General features: G+C 38.9%; 1 protein-coding gene across 6 annotated transcripts in view; it reads left to right on the top strand.

Annotated features, from left to right (window-relative positions):
- Positions 1 to 23,680, top strand: part of zmiz1a (zinc finger, MIZ-type containing 1a) — a 128,880-nt gene that overhangs the window by 25,875 nt on the left and 79,325 nt on the right. For all 6 annotated transcript variants that reach the window (XM_028469397.1, XM_028469401.1, XM_028469396.1 and 3 more), the window contains exons 2-3: positions 1,456 to 1,571; positions 20,140 to 20,216. The gene's annotated coding sequence lies outside the window, so the exon portion shown is untranslated. The remainder of the gene's footprint in view (positions 1 to 1,455; positions 1,572 to 20,139; positions 20,217 to 23,680) is intronic.

Genomic DNA, 23,680 nt, shown 5'->3' with positions numbered 1-23,680 from the left:
TTTTTCTCATTGACGCAGGATCAATTCCCTGCGGAAGCGACTCAAATGTTTATTTATTTTTATGACGGATCATATACGTGTTCATTGTTTTATTGTTTCATCACTTTTGTGCTGTTTTTTAAAACTACTTGGCAAAATGAATTTTTCAGATTCTGATTATACAGACTGTAGATTTAGTAAAAATACAATAATTCACATAGGGTTGAAGAAGTACGAGACACGTAACGTGTGTAGCTCAGTGGGTTGAGCGCCCGCCCCATGTACGGAGGCTGTAGTTCCTCACCTGCAGCGGGTCCAGGTTCGATTCCCGGCCTGGGACCCTTACCTGCATGTCATTCCCTGCTCTCTCTGACCCCCTTCCTGTCAAGCAACTGTCATATAAAGGCCACTAGAGCCAAAAAAAATCCTTTAAAAAAAAAAAAAAAGCTGATATCTGGAGTTTCTGAGAAACATCTTGATGTCCCGCCCTAAACAGCCTCACTTCCTCCCACTGCCTCTGCTAATCTACCAGAAGCCACGCCTCTACTTTTCTGCACGCACATCGCACAACATAACAAGGTCGCATTGATATAGGTTTATGGGTCAGATAAGAGCCAAAATCATATTTATGCTTGGTGTTGTGATGCTCGACCTTGTTTCCGTGCACAGTTCCGTATTCACTTTGATTGACAGTCTCAAAAATAGGAAGTCAAAGCCTATTGGCTGGGCGCACTCCGCGATAGTTTCCTTTTGTATAGGGGTCTATAGGATGAAGGAGGGACTTATATACATTAATGTATATGAATGCCCACCCGCAGTAGACCATAGTAAAAGACTCGTTAGGTATTTTTTTGCACTTCAAAAGAAACTCTGGATATCAGTTTTAACATTCAGGATTTAGTTTGAATTTGTGCTTTTTTCTTCTTGGTCCATCCCACTTGATTTCAAACTAGGTCATATGTGGCCCTTAAACTGAAATGAGTTTAACAACCCTGACCTAAAGCTTTGTCTACAGTAAGTGAAATAACAGTGTTTTGCACAGTTAAGACAGAACTCTGTGTGTGTGTGTGTTTGTAAAGAGTGTAATGACCATTGAGATGTATACCAGTATTTAAGCACTGAATCTTGCTGTCCTGTGTGTAAAGGACTTAGGATGAGCTAGGGCTGACCGATAACCTTTAGGAAGGACATTGTTCCTGTGCAGTGGGCGGGGCTACATGGAGCTGCATGAGCAGCTGCAGCAGCACACGCACGGAGCGTGTGATTGGTGTCAGAGTTTTTCATTGGTTCATCGCTCTCCAGCAGGGTTAGGAGATAGACTAATTGGAGTGGTATAGCAAAGTGCCTTATGGTTTTTTCACATCAGTGGGGTGTGTTCCTCTGTGATAAATCTGGCCTCCATCTAAACCAGGTTTCCCCTGTCATTGCATTAAAAGATATTTAACAGGCTTTTCTTCTGTCTTTTCTTTCCCTCAGATCACCACTTAAGGAGAGGTCAGCGAGGGACCGCCTGTGAGGAATACATGACGGGTGGGGTGGGGGAGGGGGTGCTGACCACAGAGGCAGTGCCACCAAGGTCACAGTTCAAACAGGTAAATGGAGCTTTCTTCTAATCCATAACGTACTACATTTCAGCCACAGCTGGAGTAGACTTGGCACGCTAGGTTGTTAGGAGGGAGTAATGTGGCTGGTTTTGATTGGACCCTCCTGGGCTGGTGGCCGGGAGGAACTGGGATGTGAGCAGCGTGCAGCTGCTGTTTATGGGGCACTGTGCAAGATCCTGTTTGGCTCTGAATGTAAAAGAAAATCCAGCCAGTTCTTCCTTAGAAGCGTGTGGCTCGTGACGGTATTTGGAGGAAGGAACAAAACATTGATGCTGTGATTTAAGGAAATAATTTGTTATGCAAAAAGCAAATCATCTTTCTGTAATATTTCAGCTGGCAGGCACAACTTTGAAACAAAGGATAGTATCTGTGTTTTATAGAGATGATTATTTTGGATTTTGTTGCATATTATTCGTTAGGGCTGTGCTGTATGCCAGAAATTTGGTTTTTTGAAATTGTTGACAATTGTCTTCATACAAGTAGGGCCTTTGATTTTCCTAAATTCTGTTTTAGGGCTCCAGTTTTTGTCATTTTTCTCCGGTTTTTTTCTGCTTTCCCTTATTTGATGTGATTACTAAACATGCAAAAATTATGCCAAAAATGCTTAGTAGGGATTAATTAAGTTAAATCTTGTAAATATTTTTCATGCTTCAGTTGTTGAAACGCTTTGCTCAAAATTATGCCAAATCTGGTGCGATCGAGCTGGACAGCGCAGTCAGATTTTGAGCTATAAATGACTTTTTTTTTTAATGTCCTCCAAACACTTGCTACATATTTAACCACTCATTTTATGAGAAAAATGTGTGATATTCTCCCAAAACATGTCATAAAGTGATTTCCAATATCAGGAAGTTAATTCCATGATTTTTGGCTGTTAGACAGAAAATTGGAGGCCCTTTAAGTTCTTCTCTCGTAACTTTCACACAACGACAAATGTCTTTTTTTGTTGTTTGCAAAAAGGTGTAATCAGGAACTACAACCAACTTTTAATACTCACTTTTAAGGAATACACTATTTGTGGTAATTCTGTTAGTATTCATACCATCTAATGTAATCATCTAAATGCTACACTTGTAGCAGAGATAGCCATCTTTTATCACTGAGGTGGCAGCAAAATATGATATCTGATCTGAAGGCCGCAATATTAACATTCATGTCAGTATTTAGAATAATGACACATCTGAACGTTGCTTTCTGTGTTTTTGATTTCATTTTGTATATTTGTGCTGTAATTTTGTGTATTTTTCTGTAATGTACACTACTGGTCAAAAGTTTTAGAACACCCTCATTTTTCCAGTTATTTATTGCAATTCAAGTCGTGCAAGTCCAATGAATAGCTTGAAATGGTACAAAGCTAAGTACTGAACAGGTTTAAAAAAAAAAAGGTTTGGCTGCCCAAAACTAAAAATAATGTACATTTCAGAATTATACAAATAGGCCTTTTTTCAGGGAACACAAAGTGGGTTAACAATTTAAAGCTGTTCTGCAGCAATGAAGGTTGAATCAGCCTTGAAAGCTGGTTCCTTCTAATTCCTACAGGTGTTCCAACTTTTCTTGGTTACTTCCAACCCCCTCTGTCTGTATAAAAGCAGTGTTGGAACACACTGTGGTACCAGACCCTCATGAGCACCAGCTGAACAGTATTGTTCATGGATTCCATCATTTCTTTTTACACTCAAATTGCTTATTTGTTTTATGCTTTCATTTCAGAATGCAATGACACAATAAACTGAATAATTTTCAGTAAAAAAACTGGAAAAAGTGTGGTCTAAAACTTTTGACCGGTAGTGTATGTTTTTTGTAGTCATTTTGTATATTTTTCTTGTAGTTTTACATGTTATTGAAGTCATTTTGTGTGTTTTTAGAGTAATTTTGCTGTTGTTTTGTCATTATTTTGTACATTTAGAGTGATTTTGTGCATTTTCATTGTCATTTTGTGCATTTTCCTAATATTTAGTGTGTTCTTTTGGAGTCATTTTGTGTATTTTTATATTTATTTAGTCCATTTGTTTTGCACCAAATTACATCAATTACATGTGCCATTTGTTCATACAGTATCTGCGTTACAGTTTACCCTTTCTCTAAAAACAAACAAATAATTTTTCAATATCATTAACCAATCTAAAAAGGTTCAGTTTTCTTTTTGGTGATCTACTGTATTTAATGTGTGGTTTAAACCAATACTCACTAGTAAAATCTCTCACCAACTGCTAACATGTGTAGCACAGTGGTCATGTCACAAATTCAAAAACCTGCTGCTAGTTTCTGTTGCAGCTCACTCTGATACAGCGCTAGCATCTCCAGAGGACTCTTAACCTGCCCCATAAACCTTCTGAAATATGTCTGGAAAACAGCTGTGTTCATACAATCCCTGTGTGAAGCACCGGAGTGTACCATTTCTCTGTTACATGGAAAAGTGTGATGCACTCCAAACGCACTACTTTATCGGACCGACCTTAATAAGTAGTCATAAATGTATCTACTCTCATTGAAACCAGCATCAGGAAATGTTTCATATTTTAATACCGTTACCTGTCATGACTACATGCCCGCAGTGGTCTAACTGAAAAGCACATGATGATCTAAGAGCTATAAATGTGTTTCATGTTAGGTCCAACGTGGTGTCAGACTGACAACTGGCTCTATTTTTGCCACCTTTTATGTGCCTTTCCTCCTGTATTCTTTGCTCCCAGGGATTAGGAAGGAATACTGCGGGGCTTTGGAGGGTGGGTGTGGGCAGATCAGGAAGCAAATAAATAATAAAGTGCTTGTTAATATTCCCGAGTGCACTATGTGTGTGTAAGCTTAGCAACAGCATCAGTTTGAGAGCATCTGGCTGGCACACGCACATGTGCACGATTCCAGGCCCGCAGACACAGATACTGCACAGACACTTACATGCACGACTGGCTGGGATCAGGCAAAGTGATTAGGACACGGACTTCAGAGCTCCCAAAGTGACAGGTTTAACGCACACATTCAAAGGCAAAGACACACACACACACACACGAAGACCATCTTTGGCTGGGTGACAACTAACGCACAGTGAAGACAAAAAGAAGAGTCGCAGACTTTGAAAACACATGATGAAAGTATAGGAAGACAAGTTTTTCTCTGCTTTTGTCACGTTTGATTTATCTTGGCTGCTGCTCATGAACCAGTGTCTGTTTCTCACACAAAAGGTGAATATTTGTTTATTTACAGGCACACAGTAAAGTTAAATAGACAATGTTGACATATAGTTCTAGTTTTTCCTTCTCAACTTATTTTTGATGTATTTTCTTCTGTCTTTGCTTAAAAAAGCAGCATTGCACTTAAAATGGTTTCACTTTTAGTCTTAAACACATTAATGCAGGGGTGTTAAACTCATTTTAGTTCAGGGGCCAAATACAGACCAGTTTGAGCTTAAGTGGGCCCTGGTTTGTACTTCCATATAAAATGATAAAGTATGTAATTATATCAGTCTTTACAATGGACCTGATTTTGGGAATTTGGGAACATTTTGTGGAATAATTTGAGGAAAATTTGCCAAATTTTGAAAAAATTGAGAATTCTTTCAACAATTTCAGACAAAGAAAAATGACTGCCATCGTGTGATATATGAACTGGAAAACTGAGCTCTGCAAATTTAAATAGAATCTTTGTATTTGGAGGTGCTGAGGTATCTACAACTGAATTAGTTGGTAATTTACAAAATGTGTATTGTTTTTTCTATCATTTTTATTTTCTTGTGCGGGCCGAATTTGATCTCTAAAGGGCCGGATTTGGACCCTGGTCCTTGGGTTTGATACATGTGCGTCAGTGGAACAAGCAAGGCCACTTTATTTCATTTCTTTGTGGTCCGGCTCCAGTGCTCCAGTGCCTCTTGCTCCCTGTTCATTTCCCCATGATCAGGGGACAGCTTTTCTCAGAAACTGTTTAAGATACGATAACTAAATTCAGTGTGTGGCTTCAGGGTATCAATACCTTGATGGAGTTTGAAAATGAGAAGCACACAATCATTTTTTCCAGAGTTATTGCCTTTGTTCCATTTTTTTTTAGAGGGGGGATTTTGATGACTGTCTTCTTGTTATTATTGTCATCACTTCTTTTTTTTTTTTTTTTTTTTTAATCAAATCCCGTATTACTCCTCAGGACTTCCGATTTAGGAAAATTGTTCTTCGTTCTTTCCCTGAATCCTTCCACTTTTGCCCCTTTTCCTGCTTCAACACATAAACTTTGATGGGAAAGTGTTTCCTCGATACCTAATACCAGTACAGCCCTCCCTCAAATAAGTGCCATGATAATAAGAAGGATATGGGTGTTTCTTCTATTTGATTTGAACCGTATCGTTGTAATAGAGATTGTGAGACATAGCTGCAGATAGAGCGATCCAATCAGAAGTTTTATTCTCCAAGGAGTTTCACCTCCAGTTTAGCAGACAGTAATGGCATTCAGACGACAGAATGCATATTTTTATTTTTGCAGTTGATATTCACCGTGCTCACCATCATACGGCCTGTTTTCCTTTTACATGTGCAAGCTGGCCCTTTTTTTTTTTTGGGACTGTGAGCCGTGAGAGGCTACTCACAAACAAGCAAAGAGGGATAATATGAGAGTGGGAGGATGAGAGAGAACATTGTCTTCTTGTTTCCAGTCAGGGACAGAGCCTAACAGGTTGTGTGAGGATACTTGCTATCCGTAACAATGTCTTACACCGCCTCGGGGCCACCTCCTCGTCTCGGATGCAGGAAGGTGGTTTCGAGTGAGGGGAGTGGGAAAACACACATTCCTGTTTGTCAGATGGCCTTCCTGCCACACAAGCTCTCCCAGAGTAACACTCCAACTATGTTATATTGTGACATAACTGTGCTATGTGATGGAATTTACTTGTCGCATTATTTGCAAATATTTATTTAGGTTTTCTGTATCAAGTTGATGCGATATTGCCAATATTGCTGCAACTACTTCTATTTGTTGTTCTTTGTGATTTACCCAGAGTTGTAAAGAGATATCCTACTCAAGTAGAAGTACTGTTACTAAAATGAAATTGTACTCAAGTAGAAGTACTGTTACTAAAATGAAATTGTACTCAAGTAGAAGTAAGTCGTACATAAAATACTCAAGTACAAGTAAAAAGTAGCTCAATTAAATAGTACTCAAAGTAAAACTTACTAGTTACTTTCACCCTCCACTTAAAAAGGAAGAGATGAAATCTTGCACAATTGGAAGTTCATTTATTTTCCACAAAGGCATCTGTATAAAGTAAAAGGTTTGTTAAAATGTACAATTATCTTTTAAAATAAAATAACTAAGTATAGCTACATTTATGAACTCTAAAACCGGAAAATAACCGGCATTCAATGCCGTTTTGGTGCGTTACATTACGGTTAATCTGATTGGTCGGCTATGATGTGATGCATTTAATTGTCGTCTGGTTATTTCCTTTTTTGTGCTTTCACAATGTCCGTTGATCACTTTAAAACAAATAATAATTTACTCAGTAACGGTTGTTGTAGAAGTGTAACAAATTACTACTTTTAAAACGTACTTAAGTACAAGTAAAATGACTGATTTGGAATTATACTCAAAAAAGTACAAGTAGCCAAAAAACAACTTAATCATAGAAATGCAAGTACTGTTACTTTCACCTCTGGATATACCAATGTATTAACAATTCATTCACATTATGAGGAGAACTGGTCTATTTGGGTAAAATCATTGGAAAACCTGTACAAAGTAAATTGAAACTGATAAATAATTGTTCACTCACCCAGAATGTTTCTTTATTATCTTGTGACATTGTTAAAGGAGAAAAACCCCCTCCAGGTCTGTATTGTTTATTAAAGCTCCACATACAGTACATGACTTGCATACATTCTAGCTTGTTTCTTGTGGGCCTGTCCAGCTTTTCTGGTATGAGCAGCTCTATTAACAACATGTTTTTTCCTGTCATTGAGCAGCAGGATAGTGAGCACAGAAACCGCTCGTTGAGGTATGTTGTTTTTCAGGACAGTCCTACTGTCTTACTGGCCCTGCTTCCGTCACCATTGCAGATTCTTGTCGGTGGACTGCATTGGCTCCCAGTAAACAGTAACCACTCAGCTGATTATTGAGCTCACACAAACACAGGCAGTTACAAACAATTGATGTAATCAATGTACTGGTATAAAGCCAGTGTATTAGTTATAATGACCTTTAGTTTTAAATTCAAATGTACTCAAACATTCATAAGAGATGTGGTGAGATTTTTAAATTCTTTACATCTGACAAATGGTGTCTGGTTATAATTCGTCAGATCTGTACACTGGTTATGTATCATGTTATGTTGCGTTAGATTTTGGTCAAGTGGCTTATACCTTTAATAGAGACTGTTGCAGCATTTTGATGTTGGTTAGTGTCAACTCAGTTCCACTCATCCCTTGTAGCTACTACATTGTAGATGTAGAACTTCACTTTTACTCCTAAAAGAGCACCTAAAAACTCTATGTAAAAGCATGTTCATGTGGATTTGTTGGGTTTTTCTTAAGAATCATACATTTTTAAAAACGATACGAGATGACTGTTGTTGTAATTTGCACTATATAAATACAATTGAATTGAATTAAATATTGAAAAGGTTGCTTACAACCTGAACATTGTTTTTGGCTTGATTCCTTGGGAGTGGACAGAGTGGGGGCCACACACCCTATGTTGCGCCTCAGACCTCCTAGACCTGGGGCATAACATAATTTGGGGGCTTGTCTGGGATCAGCCTGGAGTTGATCAATGGATGTCGACACCCCCTTGCTAAATCTCACTCACAGACAAGCTCCACCTGGGAGGAAAACAATATACCCACTTCAAAGAAAAACACACAATACAAAAATAGGGTCAATACAGAATTTCATGATCACCTTGATTATCCTGATCGATGCCCCGTGGCAAATCACAAGGAGTTTGTAAAGTTTGTGGTAAAACTTGCTTGCTTTTGTCTTGTATCTAAGATTACTAATGTATTCTGATATCTTACTTCAGTGCACATCTTTGTGTGTCCATTATGTTATTCATCACTGCATCTCTATGTCAAGCATTGTCAATTACGCAGAGGAAAACAACATTAGTGGCCTGAATGGTACACAGAGCGGTGGCAGGCCTGACATGGATGTGTTGTATGATTACACAACCTGTTGGCTGTTTGCCTGTCAAGTGTCTCCGCACGCTGATGAATGGATGTAATATGCAGCGCATCACAACACGCCACGCACTCATTAATGGGTCCTCGTAATGCACAGGACGCATCCCCCCCACCAACTCTGCAGCAGGATCCACAATAAGAGAGAGAGGGTGACAGTCATAGTGCAATAAAGTCCATCTAAATTCTCCATCCCAAGAAACGACACCTGGATTCAAACAAAAGGCACATACTATTAATTAATATATACATATCGCATATATTACATAGAACAGCGAGCCAAAATCTATTTTAATTGTGACACATGTTTCTGTATTTAATAGATTCTGGTCCATGTGGGGTCTATTTGCATAGATAATTACATATTTGCGCAGTGCAGCGTGCACGCCACTGTGTGGGGAACGCTACAATGCAGATGCTTGAATAAGGACGATGTGTTTTGTCTTTTGGAAGCTTAGCTGATTGCTCCTTCTTTTCCCAAAAGTCTGATGAAGTCTACGCAAAGATGCTCCAAAATACTTCACTCTAGGTCTGATTTTCTGAGCAAGAGAGTTGGAGAGCTTGAACATTTAAAGGGTAAACATTTTATTGTTTAGGATGCTTTTTGAAAAGCCTGTGAGGGAGATGCTGTTATGTATGGCAACAATATTCTCATGGCTGGTGCAAATTGTTTCCATATAGGAGAGGGTTAACTAAACCTACATCACCCCCAGTCACATGGAGAAGCTTTTGATATGTCTGCCATTCGATTCAAAAGCCTTCTGCAAATCATCAGCCACATTGAAGGAGCCTTCAAGCTTATTCTTTCTCTCATTTTGACAGGACTGTGCTTCGTTTCCCACAGCTTGGCTTTGTTTCATCATATATTTTGCATTGCCGCACATAAAGTTGGTATTTTCTATTGAAATCGACACAGACAGATATATCTTCTCCTCACTCAGATGTGCCAGCATTTTCAGGCTTATGTGAAGGCATCACACTGAACATTGCTTTGTGCATGTGTGAAAGAGGAGACAGGCAGACAATCTGTCTGAATTTTCCCTCTATCTCTGTATTAAGTGTATGCATTCCATTGCACAGCTTGAGTTTCTCAGTTTGAAATGCAACGCCTGCAGATGTGTCTAGTAAACTGCAGCCACCAGCGTCTCTCCCATTCATAAGGGACCTTTGAAACAATGCAATTAAAGTAGCTTTCTCCTTTGGGTGAGGGTTTCATTTGGGCGTACCTGCGTGTACATGAGCAGTTTTCTATTTTATGATGCCAAAAGTCCTTTCAATGTACTTATAATGAACATGTTAGACACAAAAACAGCTTCTTTCCCTCTGCCACCATCCACATGAACACACCCAAAGTCACCCACTGAACCCCCCCCCCACCCGATCACCACCTCCATGATGACATTATCTGCTGCACTGTATATATATATATATTTATCCTATTTATCTTTTATTCTCTATCTATCCTTTATATTTATCATTATTATTATTATTATTGTTGCTGGGTTGTTCTTTGTTTTTTTTTTGTTGTTTGTTTTGTGCACCAACTACCAAGACAAATTCCTTGTACTGTCCTTAAAACTGTACATGGCCATTAAAAACATTTCTGATTCTGATTCTGATTCTGATGTTGTGGATGTAATATCAGTGAATTTGTTAGTTGGTTATATTCACCAATATGTCTACTAAGGGTGTAAGAAAAAAATTGATTCTGCGATATTTCACCACACGATTATCGTATTAATTTTTTAAAAATCATGTTTTCTAGCGAAAAGCCCCGTCACTGGGTGTCAGTGAACCACATAAGGCCTTTTTAAACTAACTCACTCCTCGCATTTTTGCATGGAAGTTGATTGCACTTTATTTTTTATAAAACATACTGGACACTAGATGTATGTGTAGATGTATTTTTTAAAGAAAATCAAAAAACAAAATCAGAATCTGTTGTTGAAGCAGAAGTTAAACCTTTTTGAAAAATTTAATTTGACAGTTTGATAAACATACCACTTGTTTTTTATATTTGTATTTGAATGAGTTAGTTACCATTTAATTATCCCCGCAAGTTTAAAAAAAAAACTAAATTGTTATTTCATACCATTTTGTACTTGTAAAGATGGAATTTGTAATTCTTGATATCGCGATATATAGCGATGTATATTGTATTTTTTAGTATTTTGATACATCTTATCATGACATATAAATCGTATATCTTATCGTCAGATTCAGTAATGCATCATACACCCTCTGTTAATTTCGGACTTAATGAATGTTCATTGTTGTGTTATCAATGGAAACTTTAAACAAACTAACAAAAGTATTTTTGGAGTAAAAACAAGGGCAAATGTGCAAACTTTGTGCGGGAACACCCACTGAACCACACACTGTATATAAGGTTTTACAGCATTGCTAGTCGCCGTAACATGTGGTCACATTCATGTGGCCTAAACGTCAGATCAGAAAGTCAGAGATCACATAAGAGTGTTGACAAAGTGATGATTTACACACGCACGCACACTTATACACGTCCTAGCAAAATGCTGATCTTTGTGACATTCCACTTTCAGATACAGTTTTAGGTTATTCCTTTACGCTCTCTGACCCTTGTAATTGAGAACAGCTGCCATAGAGAAAACTAAACACAGCATGAAAAGATTGAGAACCCATTCATGTGTGAAACCAAAAATGGAGCGAGCTCTTAAAGATCAGAAACAAAGGGAAGTGGCCAAAAGTGAAATTGGTAAGGTGACCATACGTCCCGTTTTACCCAGACATGTCCTCTTTTCACGTCTTGTCCGGACCGTTCGCGTTTCCCAGGCACTTGAACGCATCTCGACAACAATTTCAAACACCATATCTCTGCTAATATTTGCTTTATCAGACAAAATCGAGCAGTTTTTTAAAGCGAAGGAGTTGGTCCTTAGAGCAAGTATCATGAAATGATGGTATTTCTACGCACACATGACAGAATCAATGAAGATGCCGCTGTGTTTTGACAAAATGGTCAGACACGCCGCAGAGAGAAAAGAGACTAAAGTCCAAGATGGATATACTGGTGGATTTTAATGAAAAAATCAAGCAATAAGACCCTCCTGGATGATAAAACCTTTGTAGAGGTTCAGAGAGGGGTTTGAAAATGAAGGAGCAACTGGAAGAAACTTAGAATGTAGGAAGTTAGGGGTAAAATAAATTCAATTTCGGGAGTAATTTTGTTGTTCTGCTTTTTTGTGGCCAGTCTTTACGTGTTTACATACATTTTTATGCTTTTTAAACCTTATGGTCAATAACAACTTCTTTATCTACTCTATTGTAGTTTGTCGTTAGCAAAGATTCAAGAAAACGTCAAGTACTTTTTGAGTGTGCCGAGTTTGGCCCAAGTGTCCTCCTTTTTGGAATTCAAAACATGGTCAACCTAGAAATGGGCTCAGGCCTGTGTTGACCAAGTAGAGCCCAAACAGTTGGCAATGTCACAGCAAACCCGACCTCCACCAACTCATTTCTAGCTGGATGTCTACTAAAGTGAAGTAGAATGTGACAAACGTAGGAGTAGTTATTTAGTTGTGTGCACGAGGGTTGTAAGGAAGTGGAGAAAGAAAAGGAAAGGATCAATTGTTGAGAGAGTTTCATAAAAGCACATGTGAGCGAAGGGGAGGGCGGAGGAGCGGTGAGCTCGGTGACAGCTGCACGCATCTTGTAGTGGGTGACGGTCTGTCCGTCTGTCAGAGCAGATATTTCTGTCTTTTTAGTGTTGCCTTAGTGGCTGCCAGAGACACTCCTCGTGTCATCGCTGGGTGCCTGCTGTCAGTGGCTAAAAAGGAGAGAGCAAGTGGAGACCATGTACGTTCTGTGTGTTTGTGTGAGCGAGAGTGACGGAGAGAGAAACCCGAGCAGCTGTCTCCAAAGCTCTCGCGCTCTGTCAGTACATCTAAAATCTGCTTTCGACTGATGTCTCCCTCCGTAGAGTTGCATGTTAATCAGATTTTTGGTCAAAAGTTGCCATCGCTTTGCTGGAAAACTCACACATTTAGGAATCCAAATGTTTCACAGCTCTTTATTTGGGGTGATAAAACATCACACCATGAAAGTCTACATTGCGTGCTTATTGTACATAAATCCATACCAGTGGTGCGATAATCCTGATGGTCACAAACCTCCCCCCACAGTTCAGCATGCATGTTAGCTACAGATTAATCATAATGGTGTGAAATATAGTTTTCCTTCACTGTTTCTATTTAAAGCAGTGATTTCCTAAATCTGTGTCACAGTGAAAGATCCAGAAAGCGCAGCTGTTTGAACACAGTTGGTTTCGAAAAGTAGTTTAGTTAATGGTCCCTACAGATCACTACAGGTAAATAAGTGGAGGAGTTTCAGACGAAAGTTTAAAACTCAACTATGGCCTTTCCATTAAATGTTTTAAATAAAAAGTGCAACGTAATATTTAATAAGGGCACGTCAAAAATATTCTTTACAGCTTCTGAATGTACTGCTTGTTCATTATTTTTTATTTGAAAATGCGTGATATGCAATTAAACAAAAATGAAAATGTTTTTTTTTTTTTTTTTAAGGAGACTTAAGGAAGTTTTCTGTCTTGCATTTGCATGTTCTCTAAGTGCGTCTGTTTTTCCTTCAAGTGGGATAAAGCAAAAGCTTCTACTCCTACTACTAGTAGTACAGTCATGTTTGTGGTGGTAACGTGTGTATATATGTCTGATTGTGCTATTGCAGCAGTGGATATATATATATATATATACACATATATATGTGTATACTGTATATATATATATATATATATATATATATATATATATATATATAGCCACAGCTGCAATAGCGCAAACAGACAGAAGCACACCACACCCATTGATATAAGGCAATGCAGGTAGAGTGTCTTGTGTTTGGGCGTAATGGGGTTCCCTTCCTAAACAATCTTACATTTTAAAATATATATTAAAAAATAAAATAAAACCTAAATATAAAATAATGTGATGAAAATAAACGAGTTGGGCACAAATTCTCAAATTTGCCCCCAAAAAAACCCAACTTAGGCACTTTTGCTATGGGGTGACCATATATAATTGGCATTTTTAAAATTACATTAAAATAAGTGAACCAATTTAAAGATTTTCTGAGTCAGGACAGGGGTATTTAACAACAAGGATTTCAAATGATTGTGTTGTGATGTACAAGTTGCCTTATAGGTAGATGATCCTTAAGGCTTTGTTTGCACTCTGCTCTTTATGTGCACAGTGTATGTTTTTTCCTTTGAGTGCACAAGTTTCCTTCCCCAACTCAAGGGGTGAATTTGTGTGTGCACAAAAGATTAGATGGTGTACAAAACAGATTAGATAGTGGGCTACTGAGTCTGCCAGGTCTGTGTAGGAGGTAACATTTCCATAAAATATGAAAGAAAAACTGTGTGATAAAATTCTTTGTCGACGGAATGCAAATGTTGGTGGCACAGTAAGAGAGTACCAAGTTAATGGCATCTAATATACTAAGTGTCTAATAAAAAAGAAATAAGGTATTTGTGCAGATAAAACAATGAATATTATCTGCAGCTGTTCACTAATAGATTAGACCTTGTATGTTGGCTATTAGCAGTCATAGCAGCAGCTATCACTTAACACTGAGAATAAAAGACTCCTATTGTAGTGAATTACGCTACTAAAACAACAAAGTGCCTTCACTCTGATTCCTTGAACATTATTCTTATTTCTCCTTCCTTTAAATAATCACTTTGTGTTACTATGGTGTTGTTCTAGCTCCAGTGCCAAGCGGTATGTTTTCAATCGGTGTCTTCTCTTGTTAGAGCGCTGTCGGCTTATTACAAACATGTGTTTTTTTTCTTTCTGCAGTGAACGTGGTGATGGAGTGAGGTAATGCAATAGAACAGAAATGAAGGGTAGTCGTGGATGAACGCTGTCGCTTTGGTCATAAGCAATAAAATCTCAACAATCAAGTTGTGTTTTATTCAGATTTTTTTTTTTTTTTTTTTTTTTTTGGTGACCAATTGCTCAAGGGCAAAAATATCTGAAAGCCCAAACATTATGTGGGAAAATGGAAATGATTTGATTTCGAGCAAGTTCCAACAACAATTGAAGGTTCCTCACATATCTCAACTTCTTGTGACCTTTTTTTTTTTTTTTTTTTTAACCAAGTTTCAGTAGATCTCTCAACACGATAACTACACTCCATGAATCATTTATTTTTGGCTGATTACAGCTCCGGTATAAGCTTTCATGTTGGCTGTGATTTTATGACAGGCAGGACAACATTAGCCCAAGTTTAAAGTATTTGCTGCCAGTGTTGGTTTCTCATGACTCCTCTGCTTCCCTGACAGCTCTGTAACCACACACCCGTGTTTATGTTCTTTAGGTTAACTTGGTTATCTCTGTGCGTAACCAGATCCCCCCCCCTCCCCACCAGCCTACATGGGCATACATGTGTGGTTGCGTGAGTGACTTTTCTTGCAGCTGCACGAGCTGTCTCTCTCTCTTTCTCTCTCTCTCTTTCAGAAAGCACTGCAGGGACATGCCAGTATTTTAATTCCCTCTAGAAAGCATTTCCGCAACCCAACAAAGCCTGGCCTGCGTGATGAAACGAACAGGAAGCAGCTTTTGTGAGACAGAGCAGCCAATCTGGGTGTGTGTGTGCGTGCATGCTGCGGACCTCGGCTAATAATTCATCACACGCTAATTACTTTTAAGCTTGAAAATCAGGGTTGCTCTGTGCTCTCGTTTGCTGACGGGCCCTGCTGTTGCACGAGAACAAGTCTACTCTGTTTCTCGCTCAGACAACAAAGTTGCCTCCTGTTGGCCTCTAATTAACTGGTATAATAACTAGCTTGTTGGATTAGTTAGTGTTTTTTATTGGAGGCTGTTAACTTTGAGTCATTCACAGTCTTCACTTCTTCTGCATTTTACTGCCAACCTGAATCTCTAGGGTGTCAGACCAGGGAATAGATGGAATTGAACCCATAATAGGAAATAGAAAGTAACATATAATGCACCATTTATGATTTATTAAAAATCACAGATATTAATTGTTTAGGTTATTATAAGTTTGTCTACAAAAAAGTAAATTACTATTCCGCCACAGAACATGTCACATTGAAAATGACAAAAAATAAACAAATCTTAATTGAAACAGGATTGAAATGAAACTGGAAATCAAAGGCTGGATGAAAAAAAAATGTCTCTGAACCCAAGAATCTCTCTTGAGTTTTTTTCTAACTCAGCATTCTGTGGGTTAAAGACCAGCAGCCCTGGGACACACGCTCATGCCCATAAACAGGGATTTGGTCCTCAGAGAAAATAACCTTGATAATTACTGGGTGCATTTAGTCCTGCCTACAGTGAGAGACTGGGAAGAGTGGGAGGAGGAGGAGGACATGAGGGCCAACTGAGGTGGAGAAAGAGAGGGAGTGAGAGCCACATCCTGCTGGTGCATTCCTGCATGCTGTGTCATACTGGTGCCGAGTTTCCCTCCTTTGGTTTGCACGGAGATTTCTTCAAGGTGGAGAATGCAAAGTCACAACATTAAAAGGCTCTGGATATTGACTTTTCAATTTTTAGGAAGAGAACAAACCACTTGTTCATAGACTGCACTCGATGAAACAGTTTTAATAAATGAATCCATAGAATAATGAATGGGTGGAGAATATAAATCGCACATGAGGGTGAGCAGGAAAACACTCAGCCTGGTGACTTAACTTTGGAGTGGCTCTTGGATTTGGTCTGTTTTCTAATGGCGTCACATGGCCTCTCTCTTGGTCTGGCTGCGTTGGCATCGGCACAGCAGCCAAAGCTAAATGTCTGTGGCTGGCGTGCTGCCCGTCTGCTAGCCTGTCATTCAGCTGGTTAAAGAGGCCTTGTTGAACCGCTGCACTGTGCCCGGCTACTGCAGGACCATTCATGCTTGTAACGGCAGAAACAGCCAAGTCCTGTCATGACGATGTGAGCTGTAGCTAACACATATTTTTGCTTGGTAAGCACAGATACCTCAAGCCCAGCAACCTTGTAACCTAATTTAAAAAAAAAACAAAAAAAAACATTTGTTTTAAATTTCTGAGAGCATTCTTCTGAAAGCCAGCAGTCATCTTTATATAAACACTAGTGCTCATGTTTGAGTCTGTGTCTGTTGAGCGAACGCCTCCTACATTGAGCGTATGAAGGAATAGTCTGATCTGCTCCCCAAGGAGCAAAACAAAAACAGCACAGAACAACAAACAGATTTTTTTTCTTTTGCGATGTGGAAATTTCAAACATAGCTCCTAAAAATACAGTTTGTCTCACTGAGTAAGAGAAATAGAACCCCCCCCCCCCTTTCCCCATTTCCAACCACGACCCCCTCTTTGGCTTTACGGTGCCTTTGGCTAATGGCAGCTCATTCTGTCACAGTTGACCTGCGCGTTAGTGTACTGTTCTCTGTCCTTTTCTCTGTCCCAGTGTGACACACAGAGTGAGGACATGCATGAGAGCCATGACTTCATTCTTCACCCTACCCCCCTCCCCTGAGCATCTTCCAGTCCTTCAGTTTTTTCTTCCTCCAAAGTCCCTCACTTGTCGTCTGCAGTGCGTACATCTTCCCGCTATGATTAGCACAAGTGTGTTTCCTCATGGTGTAGATACTCTTGTGTCTTTGGAAGGCAGCCTAATAAGCTCAGACACACTGAAGTCTGCCCTCCGTAGGCCTATTCTCCAGAGTCGCCCAGCACACAATGAAGTAAACAAAGACTGTCCAACATTTAAACACACCCACACACTCACACAAATGCCCCACACCTATATTACCCCGCTAATAGACCAGCACACCAACCCACAGAGAACGACGTCGAATCTATACCTCACCAACATTGACCTTCTGTGTGCCAATCACAACAAATCTGCTCCTTGATTTGAATATGTGGAGGGAAGCAGTGTAAATTGAAAGCAGAAATCCCCCTGGTGTGAGACAAGATGAGGCTCAGAATAAATTATTCAGATGGCAGCCTCTTTTTTTTTTCCAGCGCGATTCTCGCCTTCTGCTACTTTTAATGGCATCTGTGATGACGCCCATTGGAGATTAATCCAGATGTAAGACGTTTCTGTGTGTGCAGTAGTGCGTATTTACGGCCGCGTATGAGATTCTGCGTGTGTGTCTGTGTGTGTGTGTGGCCCGTTCACCCTTCCTTTTATGCATCCCGTCGTGTCTTGTGTTTTGGGGAAACAAAGCCTCAACAGGGGAATTTATTTATTCTCCAGAGAGAGCTGTAAATAAACAACCAGTGAATCAATGCGTCCATTTGTTTTTCTCTGATAATTCTCCGTGTGTCGTTAGACGGTGTTTTGCAAGCCGGAGTCGCTCTCCACAGCCATATTTCCACTCAGTGAGAGTGAGAAAACATGCCACACTAGCCTCATGTTTCATCACCAACAAACAGTAAATTACAGGGCTCTGAATTATATTACTCCCTGCAGCTCACTTATTGCACTGATGGAGGTTTTGTTTAAATATTAAAAACACTCGAGCAAAATTATGATTATATGCTTTTTTGTCCAGTAAAGACACAAGGTCATCAAAATAAAGAGTGCGTCTTTAACAAACACCCGATTGTCACTTTAGTGATTTACTTTCCTTTATTTTTTTCCAGTCTTGTTTGCTGCATGATGGCTATTTTAAATTGTAAATTAATTTTAGCTTTTTTGTGGTTCACATTAGTATGCAAGAAAATGCATTTTTAGCCGCGTTTGCGTGTGATCCAATCACCTTGTTCCTTGTTGTTGTTCGTTTTTTTACCATGCATTTTTTTTTCACATTTATATACCTTCTTAATTCAGGTTTTAAAACTACGACTTACACATCTTAAATGATCAGTTAATTTTTCTTCCCACCAACTCCTCACTAAAATGTGTAAATGTGCAGCATTGTCTGAGCTTCATTGTCAAACTGGGTAACTGAACAGTTTCCTGTAATTGCAGTTCTGTGGCCTTCAGTACAGATAATTAGCTCGCCACAGGTCCCTGAAAATATGAGGGGAGTGTTGCATTAGCCATGGTTCGATAACTAACAGGAGCAGTGACGAATAGCATGAGCCGATTGTTCCTCATCCTAGAAATAAAGGTAACCTCCCAGTGTGTAAACCTTGATTAGCGGCCGTTATTACTCTCGGTAATGCCAACATGACAAAAAAAGCTCATAATAAGAACTGGTTAACCATTAATATCTTTACACTCTTATATAGTATCTTTTTTCTTTTCTCCTATTCATGTACGACTCCTACAATATCTTACTTGGTTAATTAAACATATAAAAGTTATATATTTTTCCTCATGTATTCAGTCATTCAGTAATTAAATGTTGGCCAATCATTGGCTTGTATATATAGCTTTAGTATTTCCTCCTACCTATGGTAAACACACAGCCAAACTGATAGCGTGCATGTGTTTTTGGCAGTTTTCCAGCAGATAATTAGTGAAATGATGTGGGAGTTTTCAATGCAGCAGTATGTGAGTTCTGTTAAAGTGCATTAATAGTCAGTGAGAGGCTGTGTCCCATCAAGCGATCAGCACATCTCAGTTTGAGAAGGAGCCAGAGAAGCAGTAATGAAATATTCCTCAATGATTAGAGCTCGGAGAGTTCAAACTAGGGGTGGGAACCTCTGGGTACCTCATGATACGATACGATACTCGATCCAAAGCTCGCCTGTCACGATTATCTCACGATATGACAATACTGCGATTATCGATATATTGGTCAGAAATCAAGTAAAGTTACAAAAGTAAGTGTCCTATGAACAGTGACACTATTTTAGTGCAACATTTCTGTAAATAAGTGTCATACATACAAATGTAAACGAATAAGTACCTCCAATAGTGTTTTCTGTAAAGAAAAAATAAGGTCTTTCTTACCAGTGACACCATTATAGTGCAATATTCCACTAAACAATATATTGGTTCCTTCAGCAAATGGTGAGAAAATTTCAGTGAAGACCTACCTGCACATTTTAGTGAAAAAGCAGAAAAGGTTTGGAAAAAAAAGTGATAATTAGCGCGAGCATATTGATAATTGATTTTGCAAAAAATATCACGATATATCGCCGTATCGAGATATCATCACACTCCTAGATCAAACACTTCTGCGTCTTCAATATACTGTCACAAAACACTCACAAAGCAAGAGGAGAAATCAACTTGTATTTGCCAATTGTTAGGTGTTTTATGTTTCATCGTTGGCAGGGATTAGAGATGCATATTTTCACTTCCTGTTATACACCTTTGATTTGTCACATGCACAAAGGGGTGCTTCTTTTCTTTTCTCCATCTTGATAAATGATACCACCTAAGTCTTGTTCTCCCTATCACCAAAAAAGCACATTTTGTTTTGTCACTCTTCCTGATGTGCGTCATAATGTGTTTTGTTTCATTTCAGACTCACTCTGTGACGGCTGCAGAGGATTAAGGACCAGCTTTACTTAATAAGAAACAAGAACGTCGTCACCAAACCTGGTAAGAATGCAGAATGTTTGCACACACCATGTCTGCATCTGCTGTGATGTGGATACGCCTCAGTCTGGTTCAGCAAACATTTTGGATTCCATGTTTTATCCCAGATAATGATTGTAGTGGTGATGGTTTTGTAGGCTAACTGAAGCAAAAGGCAGAGTGCTTTCAAGATTGAAATAAAGCAGGAATTAAAGCTGCCGCACAGCAATGACAGCAGCTGTTAACGTTTAAAGTCAGATTTCAAACGGCTGTCACAAATTCAGTTAGTCAGACAAAAATATAAAAATACACAAATTGCATCTAGACAGCACAAAGATGTTGGTCATTGGTTCTTTTTAGCAAATTTTTTTTTCTTCTTGGCACCATTAGTGGAAAAACTGATAATTTAAATCGTGCAATGGTCTACCATGACTCCAACAAATAGTGTCATGTTTTTTTTTTTTTTTTATGAACATTGAAAATGTATTTAGCAAGAATTAGCGAGTATGTTTACATTACTGTTTATGGTCAAACATTTTGATGCACTTTCGGTTCAGTTTTCAATAAATCAATAATCTGTGTCGATCGTTTGTGTCGGAAAGTCTGATGTTGAGTCAATTGTCCAGTTTGGTGACTATTGAGCAAAAATTATGAGAGGAGATAAGTTTGATAAGTTTTACAGAGTGGTGGACTTCATAATTTGGTGTACAAAAGTTTCTTCAGTATTGTGGCTACAAATCTGTAGCACATATGATTTGTTAAGAATCTTCACAATTTTCAACTTTAGATACTTTAGGACTATTGGCCTGTTTTTGCAGCTGAAGCAATCTGGGATGAAACTGGACATTTGTGCAAAATGGTGATTGTTTGTGCATCGGAAACAAATGATTTTATTTAAAAGCACAAAAACTCAAACTACCTTTTTATTTTACCTTTAGATTACACCTTTGTTCTGTTCATTAGTCAAACTGTCATCACTCAGTCATGTGATCATCTGTTAATTATAATGTGTTTGGGTCAAAGATGGCTTTCCGTTCTGGTTGCACACTATAGTGGTGGTGATACCTCTCTGGGCTCGCTGTAAGCTGTCCTTGGGGCTTATATTGTGAACAGTATTGCTTCCGTGTTTGCACCAGTGGTGACTTTCCACATTTTCAATTGATCTGCCTCCATCAATACCAGTATCAATCTCCAAGAGGACAAACACAAAACCTTATCTTCCCATCCTCCCCTCATCCGTCTGTGACATAATCTGCAGGACAAAGCTCCATTTGATGCAAAAACATGCATGAATATTGTGTTCAATTAGCCTTTGAGCAGCATGAATATTATGTATTCAGTTATCCCTCCGACTGCATGAATATTAAGTGTTCATTTAAACCTCAACAGAGATGAAACACTCCATCAGTCGTCATCACAGCATCGAAAACCTTTGACCACCCTGATGGATGATGTAATTGGGGTGAATGACAATGAGAAGAAACAATCAGACTGGAGGATGTCACATTATTGCCCCCAATGCATCCCCATAAAAGGGATCTTCAGCCTTCTTTTCCCCTCCTTTTGTTTAGGAGGCTCTGCAAAATGTCGACGTTGTAGTTTGTAAACATATGAAACGGCATCAAAGTGCTTGAAGGTGAATAATTTTTGGTGGCATATGCACGTTCTGCATTATGCTAATGAGCAAAAGCTGCAAAAGCCAGATTGCCAGGAGAGAGAAGGGGAGATGGAGGGAGAGGAAGAAGAAGAAGAAAAAAAAAACAGGGAGTGAGCAGAGTGGGGGGAAAAAGGGGAGAAACAGACGGAGGCTGATGTAAATTATGGATGCAACCTGCGATTTCCAAGAGGAAAAGAAAGGCAGAAAGAAAACTCTAGTCATGCATATCAGATTACGCATTTACCACATTTTCTTATCCTGGTTCGTGTGCAAACTCCTGTACTATCTGGCTTGTGTTTGAGTGTGTATCTGAGCTGCTAGTACATGTTAACCTCTGTCAGTCATGCAGGGTTGTCTTCTCCAAACTCCTGTGTTTTTAGTTCTTTGCTTTGTGCACATAATGAAATGTTTTCAGAAAGTATTGTTTGTTTTTTTAAATCATTAGGACAGCAGGGAATAGGTTTTTGAAACCTGTTACGTTAGGTGAGATGTTTTGCTGTGTTAATATAAGGCTGTGTTTGAAATGGCGTACTACACACTATACACTACACATTCAATAAGTATATACTGTATAGTATTGGTATGATTAGGAGGATTAAGATGATGACTGTTCACCCTGAAGTATACTTCCAAGTTTCCCAAGATGCATTTTGAACCAACAATGACAAAAAGCGGAAACACAATGAGGCTAAACATCTCCATTGATTCTCCATTTTTTAAAGTTCTGAAAACATTTCAAGTGACAAAGTGATAAAGTAGAATATCAACATGTCGTCATTTGATTCATAAAACTCGCGGAAAAACATCTTTTGAGAGATTTTTGGAGACCCATCATTGTGTTACTGACTAAACTTACGGTTAACCTCAAAACAAAAGCCCCATTTACAAACCTTAAAAAACTATTGGAAGACAAGAAGAGATGCTTTTGTTTTGAAAAGGGAATGTTTGACTTTTAGCTTGAAGCCGGTCCCAGGACCATTTTACGTTCCGCTCGTGATGCATCATGGGGCGGTTGAGTATGACTAGTGCGTCCACCGTGCATACTTAGGAATGTCCCGAAAATAGTAAACATTACATTTGGGTATTTCATTCTCACATACTCAGTTTTTGCATACTATCTAATGTGAACGCACTGCATACTCATTTTGAAGTCAGAATTTTTATGAGTAGTACGTTAGTATGTGATTTCGAACACAGCGGTTTATCATGTACGTTGCCTACTTTTGTTGCACTAAGGTCAGTAAGTGACTGTTCGTGACCCACTACCACATCTCAACCTTGTGTGTCAGTTCCCTCATGTGAATACTGGATCCATTCTCTGCGTCTGTGACTGTGCAGCGGTGTGGTTTCCTCACCAGATGTGGAGGTGCACTGGACAGGAAAAACAGCTGGTCTGAAATAGCTCTCACTCTAGCTTTTAGCATCTTGGGTTTGTCTCCGTGCCAACTTTACTTTCTTTTAAAACACTCTCACAACAGAAGTACACATTGTTCTACAAACCTGGCATATTGTTTCCTGTTGGATTTCGCTTCAACCTGTCTGTGTTTTGTGCTGGTATCAGACGTATCTCAAATATGGTTCAACTGTTTGTGAAAAGCCATAACTTTAATAATTTGAAAATGAGCCAAATTGCAGTTTAAGCAAAAAGCTGAGAGAGCAGAGCTGGAAAAACAGAAAAAACTCTGTAGCTACCCTGAATCTAGCCTTAGTATAAATGTGTGTCAATGTGTAAAGTAGGTCATTTATTTGGAGCAGGGACAGCCGTTCTGTGCCTCTCTTGAGGGATGTCAGAGTGAAGAATCAGTTCATAAACAGACATGTTGCTGGATTT

Source organism: Gouania willdenowi, chromosome 15, assembly GCF_900634775.1.
Source record: "Gouania willdenowi chromosome 15, fGouWil2.1, whole genome shotgun sequence".
Classification (NCBI taxonomy): Eukaryota; Metazoa; Chordata; class Actinopteri; order Blenniiformes; family Gobiesocidae; genus Gouania; species Gouania willdenowi.
The sequence above is the reverse complement of the archived record's forward strand: the minus strand, read 5'-3'. Positions and strand labels throughout refer to the sequence as shown.